General features: G+C 35.6%; 1 protein-coding gene across 2 annotated transcripts in view; it reads left to right on the top strand.

The window, feature by feature from the left end:
- LOC145680699 (CD63 antigen-like) overlaps positions 1–14412 on the top strand; it is a 317291-nt gene that overhangs the window by 60056 nt on the left and 242823 nt on the right. The gene's annotated exons all lie outside the window — the stretch shown is intronic.

The raw sequence follows: 14412 nt of genomic DNA, 5'->3' as shown, positions 1-14412 counted from the left end.
GGGCGACCATATGTCCCGTTTTGACCGGGACAGTCCCATTTTCGGGGCGTGTCCCGTCCGTCCCGTCAGAAGATGAAGAAAAGTAGTATTTGTCCCGTTTTATGCAAGTGAAAGGAGTAAATAACAATCCCCGACCTTACGGGTATGGCGAGAAATGCTGGTTGTTTGGCACCTGGCGGCGAGGGTATTGATTGCGTGTTGGCAACACTGAAAAAGTCAGTAAAACGCAAGGTGTTCGTTGTCTACAGTAGTTTTTTTTTTTTTTCCCTGAGGATCGTGTGCGTACCAAGCAATCTGTTGTGCAATTTAGGCCTAAGTGCGAAAACAGGAATTCTATATTTGTTTCTAGACTTGTAGACGAAGGTCAACACGCGGATAATTTAAAATTAGTGATTCTTAGTTATGGCTATTCCTACACTCTGATAATAATTTATGCTTAGTACACTCGGAATTAATTGGCTCATCCCGCCCTCATAATGAGCATCTTGATGAGATGGCAACATTGGACCTCCCAAGTTAATAAACCTGACTTACTGAATACAATAGGAACTTGAAGCAAGTACGATTGGAGTAATTCATGTATTCAATTAATTATCCGTCTTACGAACCCTTGAGTTCACATCTTCGTCACGCGATACAAAACCTTTCAATAACTGCTGTTTGTACGTAATATAGCCTATATTTACTCGACACAGAAGTAAATTTTAATTTTTCTCATATATATATATATATATATATATATATATATATATATATATATATATATATATATATATATATATATATATATATATATATATATATATATATAACTCTATGGCCTATGGAACCCGGAGGTTCAGTGCCGCGTTCACAAAAGCTCTCCACTGACTTCTATCCTTAGCTAATTGGATCCAGTTTCTACTTTGTATTCCTATCTCTGCGAGATCCATCTTAATATTATCCTCCCATCTGCGCCTAGGTCTTCCTAATGGTCGTTTTCCGATTGGTCTTCCAGTCAAGACTTTCAAAGCGTTTCTACTTTCTTCCATTCTAGCTACATGACCTGCCCACCTAAGCCTCCTAGACTTGACGACCCTAACAATGTTGGGTAAACCGTATAAACTATGTAGTTCCTCGTTATGAAGCTTCCGCCATTCCCCATTCTCGTTCCTCTTGGGTCCGAATATTCTTCTCAGGATCCTGTTCTCAAATACTTTCAGTCTATGTTCTTCCCTCAGAGTAAGCGACCATGTTTCGCAACCATACAGAACAACAGGCATGATTATCGTTTTATATATTTTAAGCTTCAAATTCCTCGACAGAATTCGCGACGACAAGAGATTTTGAACCGAATAGTAACACGAATTCCCTGCTTTTAGTCGACATTTAATTTCTTCGTGAATATGATTTTCGTCTGTTAATATTGATCCTAAATATTTGAAAGTATCCACTTTATCAAAAGTATACTGATATATATACTGATTAAACTACTCATGTATGCTACAAAATAGGTGATAATATTACAATAATTTGAAATGAATTTTAAATCCAAATTTGGTATTTGTTTCACAGATTTTGGTAGTTTATTATATAATTTTATTCCTATGTAGTGTAACTAGTTTCAAGTTGTTGTTAGTCGGAAATCTTGCATACGAATATGATTTATGGTTTTTACTGTCGCTTTCGTTTACACTTCGAATTTAGTGAAAAGATTCGTTTCCACTAAATAGACCCTTCTGTTTGGAGATATATATATATGAGTATGTCTGTTTCCAGAATATATATAGGGTATTTCAAAACAACACCGACACGTTTGGGAGGTGATTCCTGACATCAAAATAAGTCAAAAAGTATAGACCAACTTGGGTGCACAAATGCTTCCTTTCTGAGTTACAGGTTGCCGAAATCATGAAAAATTGAAATTCAAATATCCATAGCTCCAAAACTACGAGACCTACCGTAGTCGGATTAAGACTTCACTTAGGAACTACTATATGCCCTATCCAAACATCCATGTTTCAAAATCCTGTGGTACTTCCGTAATAGTTTTTATAGAAAGAGTTTGGTTACGGGCATATAATTTGAAGTACTCACCAACTACCTCTATAAAAATTGTTGCAGAAGTACCGCAGGATTCTCAAACATGGATATTTGTATAGGGCACATATTAGTTCCTAAGTAAAATCTTGACCCGACTGCGATAGGTCCCATAGTTTTGGAGCTATGGATATTTGAAGTTCAATTTTTCATGATTTCAACAGTCTGTAACTCCGAAAGGAAGCATTTGTGCACCCAAGTTGGTCTATACTTTTTGTCTTATTTTGATGTCAGGAATCACCTCCCAAACGTTGTCGGTGTTGTTTTGGAACATCCTGTATATATATATATACAGTGGTCTACCAGTGGTGCCCACCCCCCCTTATGTCCATGACGCACCCCCCCAATTGTCTATCCGTAGGTGTTCTTCCATGAAAAAAATCTTCTTTTCGATTAATTTTACCCCCCCCCCATCAAACATATTTATATAGATTTTTAACCCCCCCTCAAAATTTCAATGACGCAGTTTGCGTCATAGCCCCCCCTTGTGGGCACCCCTGGTGGTCTACTACTACTTTTTTTTTTAAATTTTTAATCGTACCGTTTTGAGCTGTTAAAATTATGGTCACCTTATGTATAGAGCCAGACCAATTTGCACTTGGCTGTTGCTACTGATAGTACAATAAAAGGTGCACCTGTATTTATCGCCTTTTATTTTAACTTTAGTTATTTAAACATTTTGTTTTTAGGTTAAGGATTATTTGTAATTCTTTCAGCATTACGCTCGTGAGGAACGTGCCCAGTGTGCTCGTTTGTAAAAGCGGGCCTATACCCAACAATACAATCTTTTTAGTCAACAATTTTAGGCTTACTCCTGTCATTCATAGATGCCATGATCTTCTTCGAACTACAATACGCTGTACTGAAATAGGCTTACACATCGAAGTTGAGGAAATACATTATATTACCAGGCTTCTCAGTTTTGCTGTTCGTCTCCGTCTCACCAGAGAGGAGGAAATCTGAGAAGCACTTTTCAGATGATTTTGTAAAAAAAATATAAAAAATAAAAAAAAATTAAAATAAAATAGAAAATGAAAGAATCAGGATATTTTGATTATATTTCACAAATTAATATTTCATTAATAACCTGACAATATGGCATAACTCAGTTGTTCTAAAAAAAAATCCACAAGGTGGATAAAGGATGAAGGTCCATAAGTTTTTTTTTGGCTCTGAAAATCTCTAAAAAAAAAAAAATGAAATGAGTACTACAACAAATTTAACTACCCGTGTTAAGTGTAGAAGATAACTACTTAGCGATACCATAAATATTTGTTTCACGCTATCCATATTTACGTTTATTTTAGAGTCCCAAACTCGAGTAGTTGAAGATTTTTTGCTAAAAATTGCGGATTTTCCGTTAGTTTTGTACTTGTTAAAGTATGAGCGCAACTTCGATACAATTTCTTATTTATACAGAGGTTGTTCATCTGCATTTGGCCAATTTCGACTTACCTAAAAATTTAGAAGAATCCATGGCGCCAGGTCCGTAAGTGCTCGATGTGAGTAGTAATGGCCTGATCCTATCGAACTTTTGATTATCCAATGTAGGGACCCCATGGATCATAGCGTTAATGCGAATGAATTAGGGATGCTTTTGCCCGGAATTGCGTCACCTATTGAAATTTTGCTTAGAAAAAAATGCTTACTCAGGGGTCATGCACGCTGGTGCGAATGAGTTAGAGGTACCTTGGCCCGGCTAATGCTTTTGTATGACGTCATTGAATTGGGATTTTTGGATTAGAGGTTATGATGATTCTTTAAAATTATTAAAAAAACATATTCTTGATGATTTATTGTTATGAATTAGTACAGGTTTATGAATGCTTTTTATTTTCGTTCCTTTTTATGGCATACAATTTGGAGATTGTTATCCCTTTGATGAGATGGTATATAATTGGACTAACACTGGTGCAACTGAAATGTTTCGTTTTACGTCCCATGGTTATGCCGGTTAGACTAAAGGAGACGGTGACGATGAGAAATGAATGAGTTGGTGGAATGAAAGTGTGGGAGAAAATTGGAGAATCCCGAGCATAATGTTGCACACCATAAAACTACTTTTGCGGGGTTTGAACCAGGGACCCCATACAGCAGAGGCGAACGCTCTACCACTGAGCCACCACGCTCTCTACTGGTGCGAATGAATTAGACGTATTTAGTTCGAGTTAATGCGTTCGTATGATGTCACTGAACGGGGATTTTTAGCTTGGAGGTTATGATGGCTTGTTTCGTTCCCTTTTATCGGTATAAAATTACTAAAACAAGATCTTAGGTTTCTTTCTTGATGATCTATTACATTATGAATTAGTAGACCCCAGCAATAGTATAAATTAATATTAGTATTAATATGAAATTAGAAAACTTTGGAGCTCCTCCGCGGGTAAGCGGTTAGCGTATGCGCCTTTGGCGTGGGAGACCAGGATTTGATTCCCGGCGGGAGCTTATGTGGTTTGGATTCCACGTTAATTAGTAGTTCTATCCTCGCTGTTAAACGGGACGTTAAACTCAACTCGAAAACTTTGGGAGGAATACTTGACTTTTGGTTAAGGTATAGTTTTCATTCACGGGACTTATGGAACTCGAACCACGATATTCAATTGTCAAAAAGTGTGTCCAGGAAAGCATACATTTATTTGAGACGCATAAAAGAAGGGGAGGGGCGATCCCGGACTTGGTTAACAATAATAATTTATGTCGTATTCGTTTGTGCATTAAATAAAATTGTTGGAAAGATTTAAAAAGCTTCTTTGTGTATTGACTTAAAATCATATGTTTGAAAGGAAACGTCATCTATATCGTGTTACATATGCTTACGTATTCGTTGTCAGTATCGTTGGCATTGTTTGAACAAGTACGGTGTTTAATTGTCAAATAGTGTGTAATGGTTTACTTTGAAAAGATATATCCATTCTTTGAGGAGGAGAAAAGGGATGAGATGAGGTTATTTTCGACCTAGTTAGTACCTCTCGTTTTCGTTTGTGGATTAAAATAAATGACGTCACATGTACTTTTTGCTTAAATCTGATTGGTTCATTGTAATAACGATTAATCATACTTATGTAATGAGATAACATTGAGGAGTTATTTCTTATGATAAAACAAAAACATATATGTGTAATGGTTTACTTTGAAATAATACATTCATTCCTAGAGAAGGTAAAAGAGGGAAGTGATGAGCTGAACTTAGTTACTACCTTTCGTTTCCGTTCGTGGATAAATATTAATGACGTCATGGGTATTGGCTTTTATAGAGCAAGGGTACTTGAACGAACACTAAAATTTCATGATTGGTGGGTTAATTTGGCAGAACCAAAGTCATGGTCTCCAGAACAAATTTTAGTATTTGATCACCTAAAATTGCTAAAGACATAATTTGGGAAGGTTTCTAACCTAATGTATTCTCTTTATTATGTTATAGGCATGCACTGTCTAGATTTAGTCTCCGAAGGTCATGAGTTTGATTCTCGATGATGGCTTATATGACTGATATTAACAAATTTTTGTGCTGAGACGTTATGTGAGATCTTCAAAGTAGAGTTTACTGTCACTTTATTTACATATAATGAGGATATGCGTACCTTAATGCACTCCTCTTAAGCTTTCTGACAAGAGAGAACCACGATACTTTAAGGTTACCTTCTTGGTCTTGCTGTTAGTTCGGGTAATTTATATCTTAAATAACACTGACGGTTTAGTTAGAATCATCATCTCAAAATATTTTATCCAAAATTTTTCACTGAGTGCAAAGAGGGGATTGTTTCACGGTTAACCGTCAAACCTTATCCGGTTTTTAACTATTCGATTAACAAATAAACGGTTTTTATCTATTCGATTAAGAAATAAACGGTTTTAACTATTCGATTAACAAATAAACGGTTTTTAACTATTCGATTAAATTTTGAGTTTTCATTAATTTCCAGTTATCACAAAAGTTCAAGTGAAATTTTGAAACTAAAATTTCTAGAACTCAAAAGTTTAAAATCAAAAATATTGAAACTGAAAATTTTTGAATTAAAATAATCAAACTAAACTTTTTGAACAAAAAAACTTGAAATAAAATTTTTCGAATTCGAAATTTGAAATCAAAGAAAAAATTCAAACTGAAATTTTCGAATTAAAAGTTTTCAAAACAAATTTTGGAAAACTACAAATTTGCAAACAAAAAAGATGAAATAAAAATTTTCCATTTCAAATTTTCCAAATCAAACAGTTTCATCTGAAATTTGCGAACTAGAAATGTAAACTAAAATTTTCGAAACATGAAATCAAAATTTTCGGACCAATTTTTAGAACTAGAAAGTTGAAACTAAAATTTTCGAAAGTTGAAACTAAAATGAAAAGATTTTTCAAACAAAAAAATTCGAACTGAAATTTTCGAATTAAAAGTTTCAACCTGTCAAACTAAAAATTTTATAACGAAATTTTCAAATCACAATTTTCGAACCAAAAAAGTTGCAACCAAATTTTAGAACTAGAAAGTTGAAACAAATTTTCGAACAAAAAAATGAAATCAAGATTTTTGAAACAAAAAAATCAAACTCAAATTTTCGAATTAAAAGTTTCAACCTGTGTCAAACTAAAAATGTTATACCTTGAAATTTTCAAATCAAAATTTTCGAGCCCAAAAAGTTAAAACCAAAATTTTCGAGCTGAAAGTTTAGTTTCGAATAAAAAAATAATTCGAAATTTTCATACAAACTTTTTGAAAATAATAAGCAGAGGTTTGAAAGTGATTACTTAATTAGATTACACCTTAGAAATAAACGGTTTACAACAAATGAACGTTTTCGACTACATTTACAATCTTAAAATTCAAAGTGTAAAATTAATTAATGGATTTCAAGGTCGGAACTAGAACTTAGAGGTACGGATTAACTAATTTTGGGCAAATGTAACTTTTCATCAATAACTACCCTCTATTCAAGTTTTATAGTCATAAAAGTTTATCATTTCAGATGACGAGAAAACTCCATAAAATAAAAAAATTAGCAATGATCTGTTTGGTCATAACTCATTTCATAAGGCATAACCATATCCGTTTACTGATTTTAAAATTTTGACTGTCTTGAAGAAATATTCGGGACTAAGTTTTGAGACGATGAACCGTTTCGTAAGCCATAAGCGAATCGAGACATTGATATTGCTTGAAATGAAGTTTAATCAAGCTTTATCTCATCAGCATCTCTAAGTTACGAACCGTTTTAGTGAACTATAACCTTTTATTTGTTTCAGATCAACGTCGACGTTATGGCCAGCCATAATCGGACTTTTTTTTCGTATCATCTTGAAAGCACGCAAAGCTTCTTAGAACGGTTATAGGCGTTACACTACGTGAAAACCCGAATCCCTACTACAGAACAAACATAAACGCATATGGTCCTGTTTTGTGAGTTATTGTCGTCCGCGCGCAAAACCAACTCCGTTCCTAGGAAGCCACTGCGCAATACACGAGCCAGGTCGGGTGAGCCCATTCTGTCCGGGAGGGGGAAGGAACGAAATCGGCCAAACGTAGGCTGAACAACCTCTGTATAATATACTAAGCATGTAACAACACATAAGATTATATAAGTAACAAAGTGTATCACGATTGTGCTCATAGTAAAAAAAATAATAAAAAAAGAAACAGTAACTAGTTGCTGCACTGACGTCACGTAGCAGAAGGTTGCCTGTGAAGACCAAATGAAACAGAACGGAGTGTGCATTTGTGAGAGAAAGTAGGTCCATGCAGTGATTATAATAGAACAAACAGCTCTGTAGTAACGCTGTGCGAAGCTGTAGAGATTTGTGTGTGATGCAAAATATTGAAGAGTCAAGGGGGACTTATTCCAAAAATGCCAGATTTCTTACAAAGGAAGAAACTGAATACCGCAAATGAATTGAATGAGTCACGATTGGTTACATGTATTAGGTGGATGATCGAAGCTGTCAACGGTTTAATCAAACGATGGAAAGTTCTAGGACAGATGATGCCGAACACAGATATTGGCGAGTTTGTTCATATTATTTGTGCTATGTGCAATGTTTTTCTACCTTCTCGAATCTCAAGTGATACGGAAGAGATCATCGCCGAACGAATGCTAACCTTGGTGAACCAACCTAATCATTTATCAATGCCAGTAGAATCTGAAAACTGAAAAAAACGCAAGAATACTTGGCACAAGATGTCCGTTGACACTTCAATGGACTTTCCAAGATTCAGGAGTTGCGTGATATGACGTCTGGGGTGTATCAAATTAAGCAAGGCACGTCTTATACAAAGAAGCATTTGAATGAATTGGGTTTTTATGAACTATTTGTTCACAAAGAGCTCGATGGTATCGTTCGTGCCCAACTACAATCACATCACACGTCTTCCAAAATATACAACGCATGGATTCAGTACCACAATGATGTTTCACCTCCGATTCGTGGCTGGTATTGCAAATGCAAGTTTGGTGCACGGGTGGTTCTTTGTTGTGCACATATAGCCGCTGTATTGTGGTATTTGGGTTATCATAGATATTTACAAGCATGAGGTCCTTCTTTACTTCCATATGCCTCCTACATCATGAATACTGAAGTTTCTCATTGGTCTGATAGTTCAAAAAGCTGTGACGACGATTCGGACTAATTTCTGCGTAGCATAGGCGGAGTTGGAAATTGTCAGCTGGTTGGCAGACCATGGGAGGGGGGGGGGACGGTAAACACAAATGAGAATTGAAGGATTTTAGAAGTGGCATTTTTATTTTTTCTCAAAATGTTGGGGGGCCATTGCCCACCCATGTTCCTTATAACTCCGCCCATACTGCATAGGTTTTCACATAGTTTAATTGGTTATTGTACAAGCCACAGCAATGTTTTACATTTTTGTGATTTGTTTGTAATGTACCATTACAATCACGTAATGTGATCTCCGCTCAGAGATGCCCACTAATTTTATCATCTACTCTACCATGCTAATTTTTTTCCGAAATAGGTTTCGATGTATATATGATATTCAATTGATTATAATTATACTTGGAATTAATGTGGAAATTCAGGATAATTCGGTTGTAACTATATTTTGGAGGGATAATATCTTTATTCATACTTTATTTCACGATAATATTTAGTATATGGGTATTTCAAATAGGGAAACATTTAAATCATCATTTTAATGCTATATAAAAAACTAGGCCCGCTATTGGGCAGGAATTCTTGAAAAAAAAAAAAAAAACTACAAATCTAAATTTTGGCAGAATATTTTGGACCCCCCTCGTCCTTCTTGAGATGCCCATATCCTCTCTACAATCCGGTTTGATCCAGATTTTACCATTTGCTATTCGTTTTGTACACTCCGCCACCAAAAATCTGTGCTGTGATTGGAACTATTTCCTGAACTATGATATTACGGCGCGAGAATCTCCATTCTAGAACCAGAAACGAACTACTCAACAGCACGCTACATCAGTTCTTCCAAATTTTGGGATTTTCCATTATCGACGCAGTAATAAAGGTAAAAGTAGTTTTATTTATAAAACGAACCATCCAGGAAGCTTTTGAGAGCCTAAAATCCTGGGAATTTCATCATAAATAGACTGAAAACAGTAAAATAGGAAATCCGATCAGAATTTAGCTTTGCAGACGCCATGTTTTGAATTGAAATCGTCCAAGGGCAGGCGAGAAGGAAAGTGTAATAGTTTCTAACTTGAGTGATTTTCCAAATGAAGTTTCAGTGAACTAATTATTTAAATCGCCTTTTCACCCCTTCCAAAAATCAGTTTAGAGTTACGTGAGGCCTGTCCCGGTATAGTTTATGTTTGTGTAGGTAGTAAGTGTGTTTTCTTTTAAAATTATTACTAACATGGCGGTATCCGATTTTGCAGTAGAGTAATTTCAACTATGTCAGAGTAAACAAAAACTAAGGGGCTCCCATTTACTCCTGACTTGAGTATAGCTTCCAGCAAAAATGATTGGAACGAAATTCTTAGGGGTTCTTTTCCCTTCAGGAAAGGGACCTCCCATTAATAGTTCAACATGTTTTCCTTGCTTTGACAGTCACTTAAAGAACCATGATTTAATTGGTAGCCAGGTCGATTGGAGCCTTGATTCATTTTAGCCACTTTCCTTCCCGACCTACAGAGCCGATTTAATATGGTAAAATTTGGATATTGTTTGTTGTGTATAATATAACCGCGTAGTAGTGTTGATAAACGTGTATAATAACATGTATTAATCTTGTGTTTTAGTATATGTGGAATGTAGTGGCATGTGTATGTGTAATGTAGTATTATGACAGTGGAAGTAGTGTGTGAATAAGAGTGTGATATGTCTAAGTAGGGACAGAGCATCATTTATTATATTTTTCATACTTTGTTCGTAGTAAAAGGTATTAAAACATGGTTACAATCCATAAAATTATTATATAGTAATTTAGAGTGCAAGGGCACATTCGATCGTGCATAGGCTATTTAGATGCTGCTAATGCCATCTCCGTTGCTTTCGCGAATTAGTGTCTGTTGCTCCGAACCATAACGATTTGGTCAACTCGAAAATGATATCTTTTTCTAGATAAATTATGAATAAATATTATTTCTGGACTATCTAAACAAACAGTTAGGTAAATTGTTTCCAAATGGAGATTTCCTCAAAATTACAACGCTCTGTGTGAACCAGAAATTAAAATATTAGCAAAAATAAACTTTACGTTCGTCATTAAGCAGAAACTAGATATATGGTTATTTTTCCGTTCTTTGATTGCGATGCTAAATTTTTGTTCTTCCTTTTATTCGTACTGTAGCATAAACCTCATTGTTGCCATCAGAATAGAAACGTATTTAATTAATATTATGGTTGATAATACTGTTGTTCTTTGAACCTATATGCATTGCTAAATTGTGAAGTGGTATATAGTTTGGGTTTGATTGCAAAAGGTCTGGGTTCGTAGGATGTTTCTGTGTATTGGTCCGTGTGCAATTAATCTTATTCATTATAGTGACATATATGTCATAATCAGTGGCGTATTTACGATTTTGTTTCGGGAGGGGCTTTGCTAACTTTCGGGGGGAGGCTTTGCCTGGAAATGTGAAAATTCTGCAAGATATTTCATTTACTTTACTATACTAAGTAAGATTTCGGGGGGGCTTAAGCCCGGAAGCCACCCCGCTAAATACGCCGCTGGTCATAATTATATGATATGACTGCTTTGAACAGTCTCTAGTATATTTAAAGTATAGGGTATCCATTAGTGAATATACATTGTAGAGTGTAATGAAGATAAATTATATATATATATATATATATATATATATATATATATATATATATATATATATATATATATATATATAGAGAGAGAGAGAGAGAGAGAGAGAGAGAGAGAGAGATGAAAATGAATGTGAATGAATAATAGGACATCCCTGAATGTATGTGTTTAATGTATTGATTTACTACGAGGTAAAGTAATGAGTATTTATGTATAAGGAAAGATATTTCGGACACTGACCCCTACCGTGTTGCCACGTTTGGCCTAATCCTCGTTTCGCCTAACCAATTATCTGACACTTTCACGACAGATAAATGATAAGATTTGTGTCCGCCATTTTAGGCGAAATAAGGATCCTCGTATGGCCTAATCCTCGTTTTGCCTAAAACGATGGACTATTAAAAAATTGCGGAAATAAAACTGGAGGGAAATTACAAGAGAAAGTTCCCTAGAAGTATTAAGAAATGCAAAATATATAGTTTCTCCAATAACTAACTAACTAACTAACTCTATGGCCTATGGAACCCGGAGGTTCAATGCCGCGTTCACAAAAGATCTCCACTGACTTCTATCCTTAGCTAACTGCATCCAGTTTCTACTTTGTATTCCAATATTTGCGAGATCCCTCCTAATATTGTCCTCCCATCTGCGTCTAGGTCTTCCTAATGGTCGTTTTCCGGTTGGTCTTCTAGTTAAGACTTTGAAAGCGTTCCTACTTTCTTCCATTCTAGCTACATGACCTGCCCACCCGAGCCTCCTAAATTTGGTGATCCTAAGAATGTTTAGTAAACCGTATAAATTATGTAGTTTCTCGCTATGAAATTTCCGCCATTCCCCATTCCTGTTCTTCTTGGGTCCGAATATTCGTCTCAGGATCTAGTTCTCAAATACTTTCAGTCTATGTTCTTCCCTCACAGTAAGTGACCATGTTTCGCAGCCATACAAAACAACAGGCATGATTATCGTTTTGTATATTTTAAGCTTCAAATTCCTCGACAGAATTCGCGACGACAAGTGATTTTGAACCGAATAGTAACACGAATTCCCTGCTTTTAGTCGACTGTTTTTTGTCGGCTGGACCCCCTATCGCGGACCAAGATTTACACTGATCGTATAGGTTGAACAGGCTTTGCTGAGAGGAACTCAGTACTATTCCTTTTAGATTGCACAGGGAGACGAACACATACAAATTAGAGGTAATACGGTGCTTTTCAGGCCCAAAGCCCTGACAGCAGCATTCTGGACCTTATGAGGACCACTGTTCTTCAGACCCACAGGAAACACACTCAGACAGAAGCCTACACGTCTATGAAGACGAGCCTGACTGCCCAACCAAATATTACGAGCAAGAAACCAAATAGAGAAGACAACTTTCAAGTAGTTGAATGAAGAGGGAGGAAAAAGAAGAACCTAGAAAAAACTTCAACACAAACACAGCAACCAATCTCACACAGGAAAGCACCAAACACACACAGATGAAAACCAATCGCACAGGTGAAAACCAAACACACTGATGTGACAATGACAACCAAAACAACGCAGGGAAACAGAATATCTGGACCTTACCAGGACCAAAACAAAACTACATCTACCAATCACAAGCCTACAACCAATAGCCAATCAGAAGCCAGTAAGGATTAAGTTAGAAAAGATGCCTATCCACGATATTTGAAGGGAATTTATAGCAATATGAATTTGTTTTTCTGTTCATATAATTTTATTTTTTAACAATTTTTCAATAACTATTTGCTAATGGTTACTCAGAATTAAAATTATTTTTTTCTTTGTCAGTAACACAGTGAGATATTTGGATTGTGGAATTATCCAAAGATCAAATTGCCAGCGGAGTGATTTGTCACAAATCACATTTCGATTAAAGTTGTCCATTGTTATGAACTAATTCAGATACTTCTTGTCAGATCTATCTCAATATATTTACTAATTTTATATTAATTAAAATTATAATGACTCACAATAGCATCGCTTATAATGCATGAACAGTTTTTTTTAATAAAGTGTTGAAGCTGATATTGTAAAAGAATGTGTATTTGTACTGTCGCCCACATTAAAGACTGACAGTGATTGATCTATTATTGATTGATTGATTTTATATCGACACCAACGGACCACAAGAGCCATTGAGAGAGCAAGGAGCCGAGTCTGTGGACATCAGTCTTGATCATCGAGAAGTGTCAACTTTCGATCCCACACGTCGAAATGAGGGTATTCCTATCAATATCCTAATCACCTTCCCTCACCCAGTAGTCTCTCTCTTCTAAGAAATCCTTCTGCGAATTCATTTCTAGATAATTATGCCTTTTCTTCAGAGGATAGCCGTCCGATCTTAGTATCTGTCTAGAGATAGAATCCCCATTTCTTTCTTCTGACGGCTAGCGTGTAAGGAGTGTTTTTGCCGATTTTGCCTCCCTCTTACTCACTCTTTTCAGTATGAAATCCTCAGCAAAACCCACAATAAAGTATCTTCTACATCCACATAAGAACGAAACAAACAGAAATGTAAAATACATATTCCGGTTTATACTCACACAAACTATATTTCCTTTAAGAAACTGGTTAGCAGTAAGTATTATTTTACAATATCAGACATTTGAAAACAAACTACAAACTAAAACACTCATGTTTAAACGAAATTAATAACAGGAAATAAATTACGTGTATCTTATTATTTTTCTCTCATCTCAAATATAGCCACTATATATACACACTGTGAAAGCATTAAATTTAAATGAGAGGTATATCTAATAAGCTGTCCTCAAAATGGAAAGGAAAAATAACCTAACACAACTCTCAAAGCATTTTCTAAATTACAAATTAGTTATAGTTAAATCAAATATTTCTCAGTTGTTCATATAGTAGGGAGCATTCTTTCGAAATTTCCCTCCAGTTTTATTTCCGCGATTTTTTTATAGTCCATCGTTTTAGGCAAAACGAGGATTAGGCCAAACGAGGATCCTTATTTCGCCTAAAATGGCGGACACAAATCTTATCATTTATCTGTCATAAAAGTGTCAGATAATTGGTTAGGCGAAACGAGGATTAGGCCAAACGATGCAAGATCGACCCCTACACTATAACCTCTCACGAGT

Source organism: Thermobia domestica, chromosome 3 (assembly GCF_964235325.1).
Source record: "Thermobia domestica chromosome 3, izTheDome1.hap1.1, whole genome shotgun sequence".
NCBI classification, from domain to species: domain Eukaryota; kingdom Metazoa; phylum Arthropoda; class Insecta; order Zygentoma; family Lepismatidae; genus Thermobia; species Thermobia domestica.
Note: the sequence above shows the minus strand (reverse complement) of the source record. Positions and strands in the feature narration are given on the sequence as shown.